At 34.8% G+C, this 10,264-nt stretch overlaps 1 long non-coding RNA gene across 1 annotated transcript; it reads left to right on the top strand.

Moving 5' to 3' along the window:
• The first annotated feature begins 654 nt into the window (after positions 1-654).
• Positions 655-9,396, top strand: LOC149780729 (uncharacterized). The gene is made up of 3 exons (XR_016414908.1): positions 655-793; positions 1,790-1,880; positions 9,212-9,396. It is a non-coding gene; the product is annotated as an uncharacterized LOC149780729 (long non-coding RNA).
• The last annotated feature ends 868 nt before the right edge of the window (positions 9,397-10,264 follow it).

A 10,264-nucleotide genomic window follows, 5' to 3' on the forward strand; every position in this document is an offset into this window, starting at 1 on the left:
TCGTATTTTCAATAACGTGAATGTCTTGGGTTCGTATTTTATGACTTTCATTAATGTGTTCCTTTTGGGTAAGACACTGGACTTCCATTGTTCAGATACTTATCATGCCCTTCTTTCACCTATTACATAGAGAATATGGTAATACACAGATTTAACTTCTTTATTAAGAAGTGTTTCTTTATCGCTGGATAACATTTCACGCCAAAATAAAATTGACCGATACTATTTAAAATCACACACACACACACACACACACACACACACACACACACACACACACATACATACACACACACTTGCATTACACACACACACGCACGCACACAGACATACATACATTCATACATACATACACACACACATACATACATACATACATACATACATACATACATACATACATACATACATACATACATACATACATACATACATACATACATTAGAAATTTATTACAGATTTTGGCCAGTACCTATAAGGTTCATTTAAATTACATTGATTAACAACCATGCATCTATACAGCAAAATAAAGGTATTAATTTTCCGCTTTAAAAGAAAAGAAAAGAAGCTTTCAGCGCAGACCGCAAAACAAGAGCTGGCAAACGTTCCACCAGATGATTGAAACTGTGTAAACATGTCAGTGTTTTCACAACTTTGCCAAGAATTGATTCAATTTGCTTACAAATAGAATTGAAACAACACGGTCTAAATGTGATAGTGATTCTGGAATTAGAATTCATTTCCTGTACCTAATAACAGGACTGCTCTAAAGACATATCAATGTTTCCAGGAGTAAGTAATTTCTTTCATTTTCGTTAACGTTTAATGGATTCTGATTAATATTTGTTTCCCTTGCGATTCCTTGAGCTGAAAAATAGAATAGATTGTTTACAGTAGTTAAGTGGAGAAAAGCATAAACAGGGCAGAACAGAATGTTTATTCAGTACTTTAGGTCCCTTGCCCATATTACAAAATGAACAGGTACACGTTTGTTCTACAACGAACCACATGTCGAATATACATTACACAATATAATTTGTATAGTTTCATTTTTAACTGAAATGTATTGAATAAAGGTATTGAAAGATAAGATCACACTACTTTCATAATGCATATTGGAAATTTTATATTGAAAGATTAATATATATATATATATATATATATATATATATATATATATATATATATATATATATATATATATATATATATATATATATATATATATATATATATATATAACCATACACGTGTAAAAAAAAGATTTTCGGTTAATAGTATTGAATGTTTTTTTTTTTTACTTGCATCTTATACTTTCTTCCGTTCGTTGCCCTAGAAACCTTACAAAAACTTCATAGAATCATTCCTCAGTTGAACAGTTTTGTCTCCCATTGACTTTTGGTACAAGTTTTATTTTATCTTAACATTCAGTTCACTATGATCGTAAATCAAAGTTGAAACCTATTTGGATTTTCGTCTAAGTTGCCACATCTAAAGTAAGAAAGTCATTCACAGTGGCCTACTGTCAGTACTTGCTTATAAGACGAGTCCAACTGCAAACTACACAGATCCAGATCTTCCGCCGCATAATGCGCAGAGCTGGATCTGTGTAATTTGTTAGGAGTAATCAGTAGAGCAATCAGTACAACAAACGACCCTGATCAGCATATTCACAATGCTACTGCAGATCTGGATCGTTTTGTGTCCAGTTTCACTCGTCTTATAAAACGAGGCTGATTTTAAATGGCCCGCCAGAACTCGAGCAGCTATATAGTCGTTGCTTTTCAGTTTTCTGCTGCGGCCCTCTGCTTCAAGAGAAACATTTTCCAGTGGTGCATTGTGTCAAAAAGGCTGGACAGCACTGATAAGCGCTATGTAGGTAAGTATATATGGTATGTAAAGAGTGCGTGTGTGATGTGTGATTTGAACTTTTAACGTAGATTTAACAGTTTCAGTCATATTGATACGATGTATGCAGTGGGACAGTTTATAGTGATGTCTAGCACTCAGGCATCATGCCGCAGACATGTAGCATTACGTCCCACAACGTCACATTATCCTGGCACTAGGCAGACCAGTCCTAACACTAGCCTCTTAATGCAGAGCACCAAGCGAGGCAGCCGTTAGAACCATTTGTATAAGTCTTTAGTATGACTCGGTCGGGATTTGACCCCGCGACCTCCCATATCCGAGGCGGACGCTCTAACCACTAAGTCACAGGAACGGTATGTAAAGAAGGTAAAGTAATTAACTCTTACCGTTTTATCAAGCCATAGAAAAGAGAAATGAGACCAACATTATTAACTTCTGTTGACTTAAGCGATAAATTTTCACAAGAATTTTGCACGCATTGCTTATATATGTTGACTTAAATTCAGGTAATCTGGAATCATGATATGTTCATTCACGTGTTATCTCTAAAATCATCCCAAGAAATAGATTAAAATATTTCCTACATGAAAACATCGTCCCTAATCGATTCAAACGGTAAGATTTATTCGCTTGTTCCAAACGTAAGGCAGCTGGGATTCTATACTGGCACATCTGTGCCAAGGATATGTCGAGGTTTCTTTTTCCTAATATATTTCATACAAATGGCTAAAACTATATACCGTTTGCGTCCTATATGATAGCATTGATTTATACAAATACATATATTCTCCCAACGGTTCCAAAGAAAATATGAGTTATTCACCTTACGTCGTTGCTCTTCAGTTTTCTGCTGCGGCCCTCCTTGCTAGTGTATGCTTACGCACGCCTAAGGGGACAGTGGACAGTTTTTTTTTTGGTACAAATCAGCGACCTAGTATAAAAAATCATAAAAATTCAAATACACAAGTGAGGTCAAAAAGGTCAATATTTTTGGATACCTATATCAAATCAAAGCATAAGAATATTATCCACTTGACTGAAGAAGTCAATGGCAGTTCATAGTAGAAGTTTATGCATCCCAACTCCAAATTTCTACCTGGAATTTTCATGTCCGAAGGTAATTTTTGACACATTGTGATGCTCACAGTGTAAACACAAGCCCTTTTCCTAGATGACAATTCTGCAAAACAGTGTGTACTAAGCAGGCTGATGCAGGTAAAATTAGTTGTCATCCAAGCCGTTTTTGAAAAATTCAACTTGTCCCAAACCCATGTGTTTACTGCTATGGTAGGCTAGCTTTTCTTCCTGGCCGACTATTAGTATTTCACTATCAACATACTGCAGAGTAACTATGGAAGGTGTACATGCCTGACGTCAGTTTCAAGAACAACATAAGCCCGAAACACCTAGTTCCCAAATATATCTATATCTTTAAAAAGTAAACAATAATAGTTGAAAAAGTCACACCATAGCCTTAAGTTATGAAATTTGCCAGGGGCCAATTTACGAAACTACACCCTGCCACCTAAGTGTTGTTTAAGTTGTAATCATGATTTATCGTCATTATTGGAATCGGAGTGGGGTGGGGATAATTTCGTTTCTATAAAATGGGTAAGTAGGAAAAATATCGTGTAAACGAGCTATTCAGATAGATTACATGATGAAAATATATCTCTTGTGTAAGATTTTTAAATAGTTTCTGATTTAAATTCACAATATAAATTATTTAGAGAGTGGGCTTTCATCCTAGAAATGTTGGAGATACCAAATATACTCCCATATAAGTCTGTTCCACTTGCAAACTGCATAGACCCTGATCTGCGCCGTTAGCTCTGTAGTCTGTTAGGAGTATTCAGTAGAACAAACAACATAGACCTTGATTTCCGGACCCATTTTGTGATGGCAGATCAGGGTCTATCTTGTTTTCAGTTTGACACGACTTATAAGGAACCAAGACAAGAAATGTTACTTTTGTTCTTTGAAATTAGGAAAAACATATAAGTTAATTAATTTTGCTTGTTAAAAATGAATGGTAGAGGTAACAATCAATCTAGAAATGTTTATCTATTCCAGGAGCAATGCGAATTTATTTATTTGTTATCGAATAAACACTGCATTCGATTGTTAGTCAATTTGAGTGGTTTTCCGTTGCGAGTGCTTTGTAGGTTTCCTACTAGTCCGATAAATAACACACCCCAATTTGTGCTGATAATGATGAACGATGTATGGGTCTGATGTCACTTTTTCATTAAGATGATCAATTTAGCTGCGTGCATATGTGTCCAGAACAAACCTGCGTACAATTTAGGTCTCACTGGACAGTTTATCTGGTGAATTTTCATCCGACAATGACCTATTGCAGAAAAATAAGAATAATTTTACACTGAAGATACAAATAAAAACAAACCAATGATTTTTTTCAGAAAGCAGACTTGTGAGATTTTGACTGCGGAAATCAGGTTAATTCCTAAGGCAACTGGTAGCTTTTATACTGAACCAACACTGCCACCAACCCCTCTTTTTTACATTCATTTTTGACAGGAAAGAGCTATTTTCAATATTTTCCTGTGACAAGGGAGCTAAAAGAATCAGTATGTGCCTTTGCATGAATCAAGTTCACTAGTACTATAACAAATTAGCATACTTTTCATCACCCCTCAACCATCTAGATTTTTAGATATTTATCTCTGTAGCAGACACATGTAAATACGTAAGCCAAGTCGGCTGCTTATTTGCAGCCCAAGTTACGCATCTGATCTCCAATGCTTGTCTAACTGTGACAGGCAGTCACCAACAAGCCAACCCCTTTCCAAATCTAACTCAAAGTAAATCTCAACCACATTACAGATTTAGCCTCTGCGTGAATTTATAAATGCTAGGCTTGTGATTTGCTCCGGAAATATAACAAACATTTCAACAAAGGAACCCTTCAGCCGGCGGTAGGTCAATAGCCCCAAGAAATACCGGTCAGTCCATAAGATGTACACTGATGTGTGCAGCTAAATTTGTCTGCAAATTTTTGTAGCATTTAATGAACAGGTGATGTCAACCCCTAAACCGCTAATCAAATTCGTCATGGGTGAGAGGCTGATTTATTGGCCTAGTCTCCTAACAGCAAATACGTCACAATAAAAACCCAGCATCAATTTCACTAACATCAGCCTCAAGTTTAGTCCCGATATACGGTATTTGGTCTGCATTTCGTTAGCTAAACTAGTCGGGAGGTCTGATTTATTGGACTTTATGTCCTACTTAAAACTGGCTTATTTAATTTCTACGTCCAGACTTTACATCAAGATTATCTTGATGAAAGTGAGTCTTAATTATGCAATTTTAAAACAGACTTAAATTTCAGCCAATCAGATCGCTGGATTCCAAACTTTAATGTAAGTTCCTATTTATATCGAAAATACAAATGCATAATGAGAAACTTACTGATGCACACTTCTCAACATTTGTTGGGCATTTTGGTTTAATTTGCACTGGATGGATAAAGGAAAAGATTGGATAGCTTTGAAGTCTGGAAATTCGAATAAATACTATCTATAAATCTTCACTTTTCTACTCAACCAAAATAGAAATTACACGTGGCAAAATAATTAGGAGGACATCATGCTGTACATTATGAGAATATTCTTAATTATCATCTTGAATTGAGGCCAAATAATTTGAGGGTGGCTCAGTAGGCAGTATGTATGCTTTTCCATTTGTTACTTTTCGATATCTAAAATCTGTTTACCAAACAACGATTAAGTTTCATCTCATTTTTATATACCTTTGGCGCACAACTTTGTTGAGTTATATGCTGTTTCACAATGATGGTTACTTTAAATATTCAAATGAGTATAACAACAAATAAATAATAAACGAAACCAATTGTTTCAAGCCATAAATCAAACGATGTGCTACATCATACATAAAATATAAGTAAAAAAATGGGCAAAATTAATAGCTTCATTGTCTCTAACTAGACGGCGTGTGCATTTCTGCATTTGTTGCCTTTCAGGTTACTTTGTTTTCTTACATCTGGTATTGTACTTGAAAGAAGAACTTAATGCTTTACAACGATAACTGATTGGAATATTCGTAACCTGTGCGTGTTGAGACTGGGACAAATTGATAGTGTCACGCTCTCTCAATAGACGACATGCATGCTTTTGCAGCTCTTGCTTTTTAATACCTAAAAGGAACTAGTCAAACCATGCTCAATTTTCATTTTGTCTTCGATGTAACAGGAGACGGGTCCGGGGTGGATGAGTCGACCAAATTAAAAATAAAAGAAGACAGATTTCGAAAGTTATGCGTGGGGAATGTTGTAATCGTCCACCTAACAAAACTTTGTTGTATAAAACGTCTGCATTATCATCATTTATACATATGCGACAGATATAATCAGTCAGAAAGACATTACAGACATAAATGTGTATATTAATCTCGTGAGATTCTCATCGGAATAGGTAATAATGCTATAGTTTATCTTCAAAAAGAATGTCCTGAATTAAACGTTTGGAATTCAAATCCCACTTATAATTAATTGCTTGCTGTCAATAAACGACTTTTACGCTTTAAGAGCAAAACGGATATGTAGATTAAGCCCACAAATATTTGAAATCGCAAATGTATGCCCCTTGCAGGGCTGGTTTACAAAGGAGAAAATACGACCAGTCTTGAAAGATCATCGGCTGCTAAATTTCTCTTTTTCCGAGTTTAACTCACATATTCATGTGTAAGAGAGTGCGTTTAGTCCGCGAATTTGTGGCCGGAGAAGTAGCTTAGGCGACAGGGGGAACACGTGGCTGACGGCAAAGAGAGTCATTGTCGGGTAAAACCTGTTGAAGAACAGAAAAGCTATTCTATCCCATAAAGAGACACGTGCAGTTCATCCATATGCTTGTCGGTTGTACGTAGAACATCTGATATATGGCTTTATTACGAAGCAATCTAAGAACAATTAAGTTAGAAAACAGATTTTTGAGAAACGAATATACCAGATTTGACAGAATAATGTGTAATCATAGGAGATGCTGGAGAAGTGTAAGGAGATACTAAAATTAATTCTCATTTTGATTTTCTTTCTGATTGGTATTTGTAGAAAGACTAATGTTGAATATCGAATACAATCGGCAGATCATTGAATATAAAGAGCATAAACCAGTAATTGCACGGCAGACAATGGAATGTAAGGAGTTTAGTCCAATATTCATGCGCAAGACTAGTGACGGAGCAGGAATTATGTCCCCACCCCCACCTAATTATTGTTTAATGGAAATTTACGGCCCCACGACCCTGCTCCCTTCCCCACCCACTCCCATCCTGGCAGTTGCGGCCTTGTTTGGACGGTTGTTGCAACACTGCAGCAGGCGATTTAATGTAAGGAGTTTAGACCAGATATACATTCTATATTGTCTTAAAGATACTTTAAAAAAACTATAACAGCAAATATGTTTAATGAGGCATTTATTACTAAGATTTCCGTGATGCAATATGAATAATTCTTTCCTATGTTTCTGCTGATCCAACATTTGTTTCTTTCTATGTGATACCACACGTTTAAAAACAAAATATTTCGAGGTTCTCTTTCTGGTAACAAAGTAATCTATTAAGTCGTCAGAATGTCAATGATTTGGATGATAAATCAATCAGCTTTGAGCATTTAATTGTTTCTGGTGAAGTATATTGAGATGACTGGTATTAAAATGTAATCACAACCGAATATAACGTAGACACCTTATTTAACCGGTGGCTTGAAGCAGTCGTCACCATTGTGAATATATTCTGATTCTGAAAGTCAAGTATAACTTCCATTAAACAAATACCATTTTAAATCTGTTGCAACTTTAAAATAAAGATTGCTGGAAACTTGTTTCCAAAATCCTCATCTCTATTTTGTTTGTATTAACATTATCGCAGTTTCATTGTATTCGATTCCAAACGTACATATCAAGAGGCTTGCTTATCAAGACGTTTTCGCAAACTGGTTAAAACGGCGTCTCAGTTTACGCATATTATGAGATTTTAAAGAAAGACAGCTTTGATTAATAGCGTGTTTGAAAAGTATGCCAGAGGCAAATTTGAATTTTCTTCTTATGTACAAGATATCACTGCACTTAGCAACGTGATTACAGGAATATTATGCCTTAAACCAGCGCAAACCAGTAACTTGTTTTGTGAAAAATAATGCCATAAATTGCAGAATAGTTTGCAAGTGCTTCCGTCGACGGAATGTTAATTTTTTCATTTGCTGTGTGCAAGCATTCTATGAAAATATACGCGGCGTTAGTGTTCATGAAATACTTTCAACCTCAATCAAACTGTTGATAATAAAACGTGACGCTGATTCAGCAAAATTTCAAAATTCTGCAGAGACAGAATTAGGATACACTGTCATGGATCCCATGCTCAAGGATATATTATTGCAAAGATCTTAAGATGACTGCTCCTTACACATAGATTTTCTTTCTACTGTGCGGAAATAAATCTCAGACATTTTGTTAAATTCTTTGGAGATCGTCATCATCATTATTGACGTGCATTTTATTATGTATATTTAATTGGCATTGTTTGTTTGTCATGTTTTTAAGTGTTTTATTACTACAATATATGAATAATGTAACATTTATGTTTGACTTGACTTTCTCACAAATCATACTATTTCTACTTTTTAATTCTGTAAACAAATAGTGCATAGCTAAAATAATTTAATACGTAGCTAAAATAGTCTCTATGTGCATGGATTAACTATTAGGATTATTATGTATGCTTGAGTCAAGGACGTTATGCCGAAGATGCTCTTTTTTATACTAATTTTATCTAGTACACATTAGTAAGCTTCTGGAAGTTTATTTTCCATTTGGTAATATTTTTTTAGAAAATGCTTATTATGACCTGATGTCAAGTTGAGGACTGTATAATCTTGTTTTTGTATAAAGCAATCCTTCATGTTTTAAGACTTAAGCAGAATCAATTGTATTATTGTTGTGTCCAGCAATTCATTTGGGCTGGAATTTATATTTTTACATTATTTATTCACTAGAAATACCAAGTGCTCTTGACAAACAACATTCTTGGAAAAGTTGATTTGAATATATACTGAAATTTCAAATAAGGTTACATTCTTGGATTATATTATTGGATCCAAGAACAGATACTTTGCACATCACAACTACACGAGCCACTACAGGCAGATCAACACTTCAGGCATTGGATTTAATTTGGATTGCCACTAATATTTATTCAGAACTTCAATCATTAGGACTTGTGTCTGTAATTCTATGATTTTTTAAGATTTAATTCGCAATACCGTAAGTTCCTTTTACATACTTTCCCTTTTTATTATAGGCAAATAAATTATCATGTTCAGTTTCAAGAGAAGCCACATAACGACGTTCATATTCAAGAGAAGCCACATAACGATGTTCATGTTCAAGAGAAACCACATAACGATATTCACGTTCAGACATTAGACGCATGTGTGCTGGTGTTTTTCACAGAATTATATAATTAAAGTCTCTTCTTTTGGTCTATATTTGTCTTTCCTTTTTCATTATTCCATAAATCGTTTTCAGTATTCAGATAAATGCAAGAATTATGTATGTGATCCTATAAATTTCTATGAGAGTCTGGACTGTATAATCCACTGCTTTTCAAAACAACCATTTCGCTTGTTTAGGTACTGTCTATGCGTGCTTCTAACACAAGTCCAACTGCAAATTGCACAGACCCAGATCTGCAGGAGCCAGATCTGGGTCTATGTAGTTTTGTGAGTAGTAATTAGTAGAACAAACAACATAGACCCTAATCTGCCAGCGCATTATGAGACGGAAGAATAGGGTCTATGTTCTCTGCAGTTAGACTTGAGTTAAAAAGTTATATGCGGTATGTTTTAAAGAAAACTGAATTAACATGAAAATGGGATGAGCGCGTACTATAAGCAAAAAAGTCATTTTTACGTAAAACTTGTTCGAATAAAAGAGATTTTATACCAGAAATCGTTTATTACAGTTGATTTGGCATTCCGACAAAGAAGTACGCTATAAAACGCCTGAAAATAAAGACAACATAAAAATGGTGTAATACATTTATTACAGATATCACCTGCATGGTAGTTTGTAGAATAAACTATTCGTTAACCACATCGTTAACGAATTAACTATATATATTTGGATGCGGATAAGAGACAAAGAAATAATAACTTAGGTGTACCGCAAAGAATACAGAATTTAATATCGTGGTATTTGCTGGGTCTAGGGGTTTGAACTTAACAAACAAGATCAAGTAAAATCCAACAAGTAATCCGAGTTTCAAAAATATAAACTTATTTAAATAAAACATGAAATCAAACAAAGTGAAAGAATTAATAATAAATTGCAGTGTGTGAATCCCTATAATGTA

This window comes from Sinohyriopsis cumingii, chromosome 16 (assembly GCF_028554795.1).
Source record: "Sinohyriopsis cumingii isolate HCF-2022 chromosome 16, ASM2855479v2, whole genome shotgun sequence".
Lineage (NCBI taxonomy): Eukaryota > Metazoa > Mollusca > Bivalvia > Unionida > Unionidae > Sinohyriopsis > Sinohyriopsis cumingii.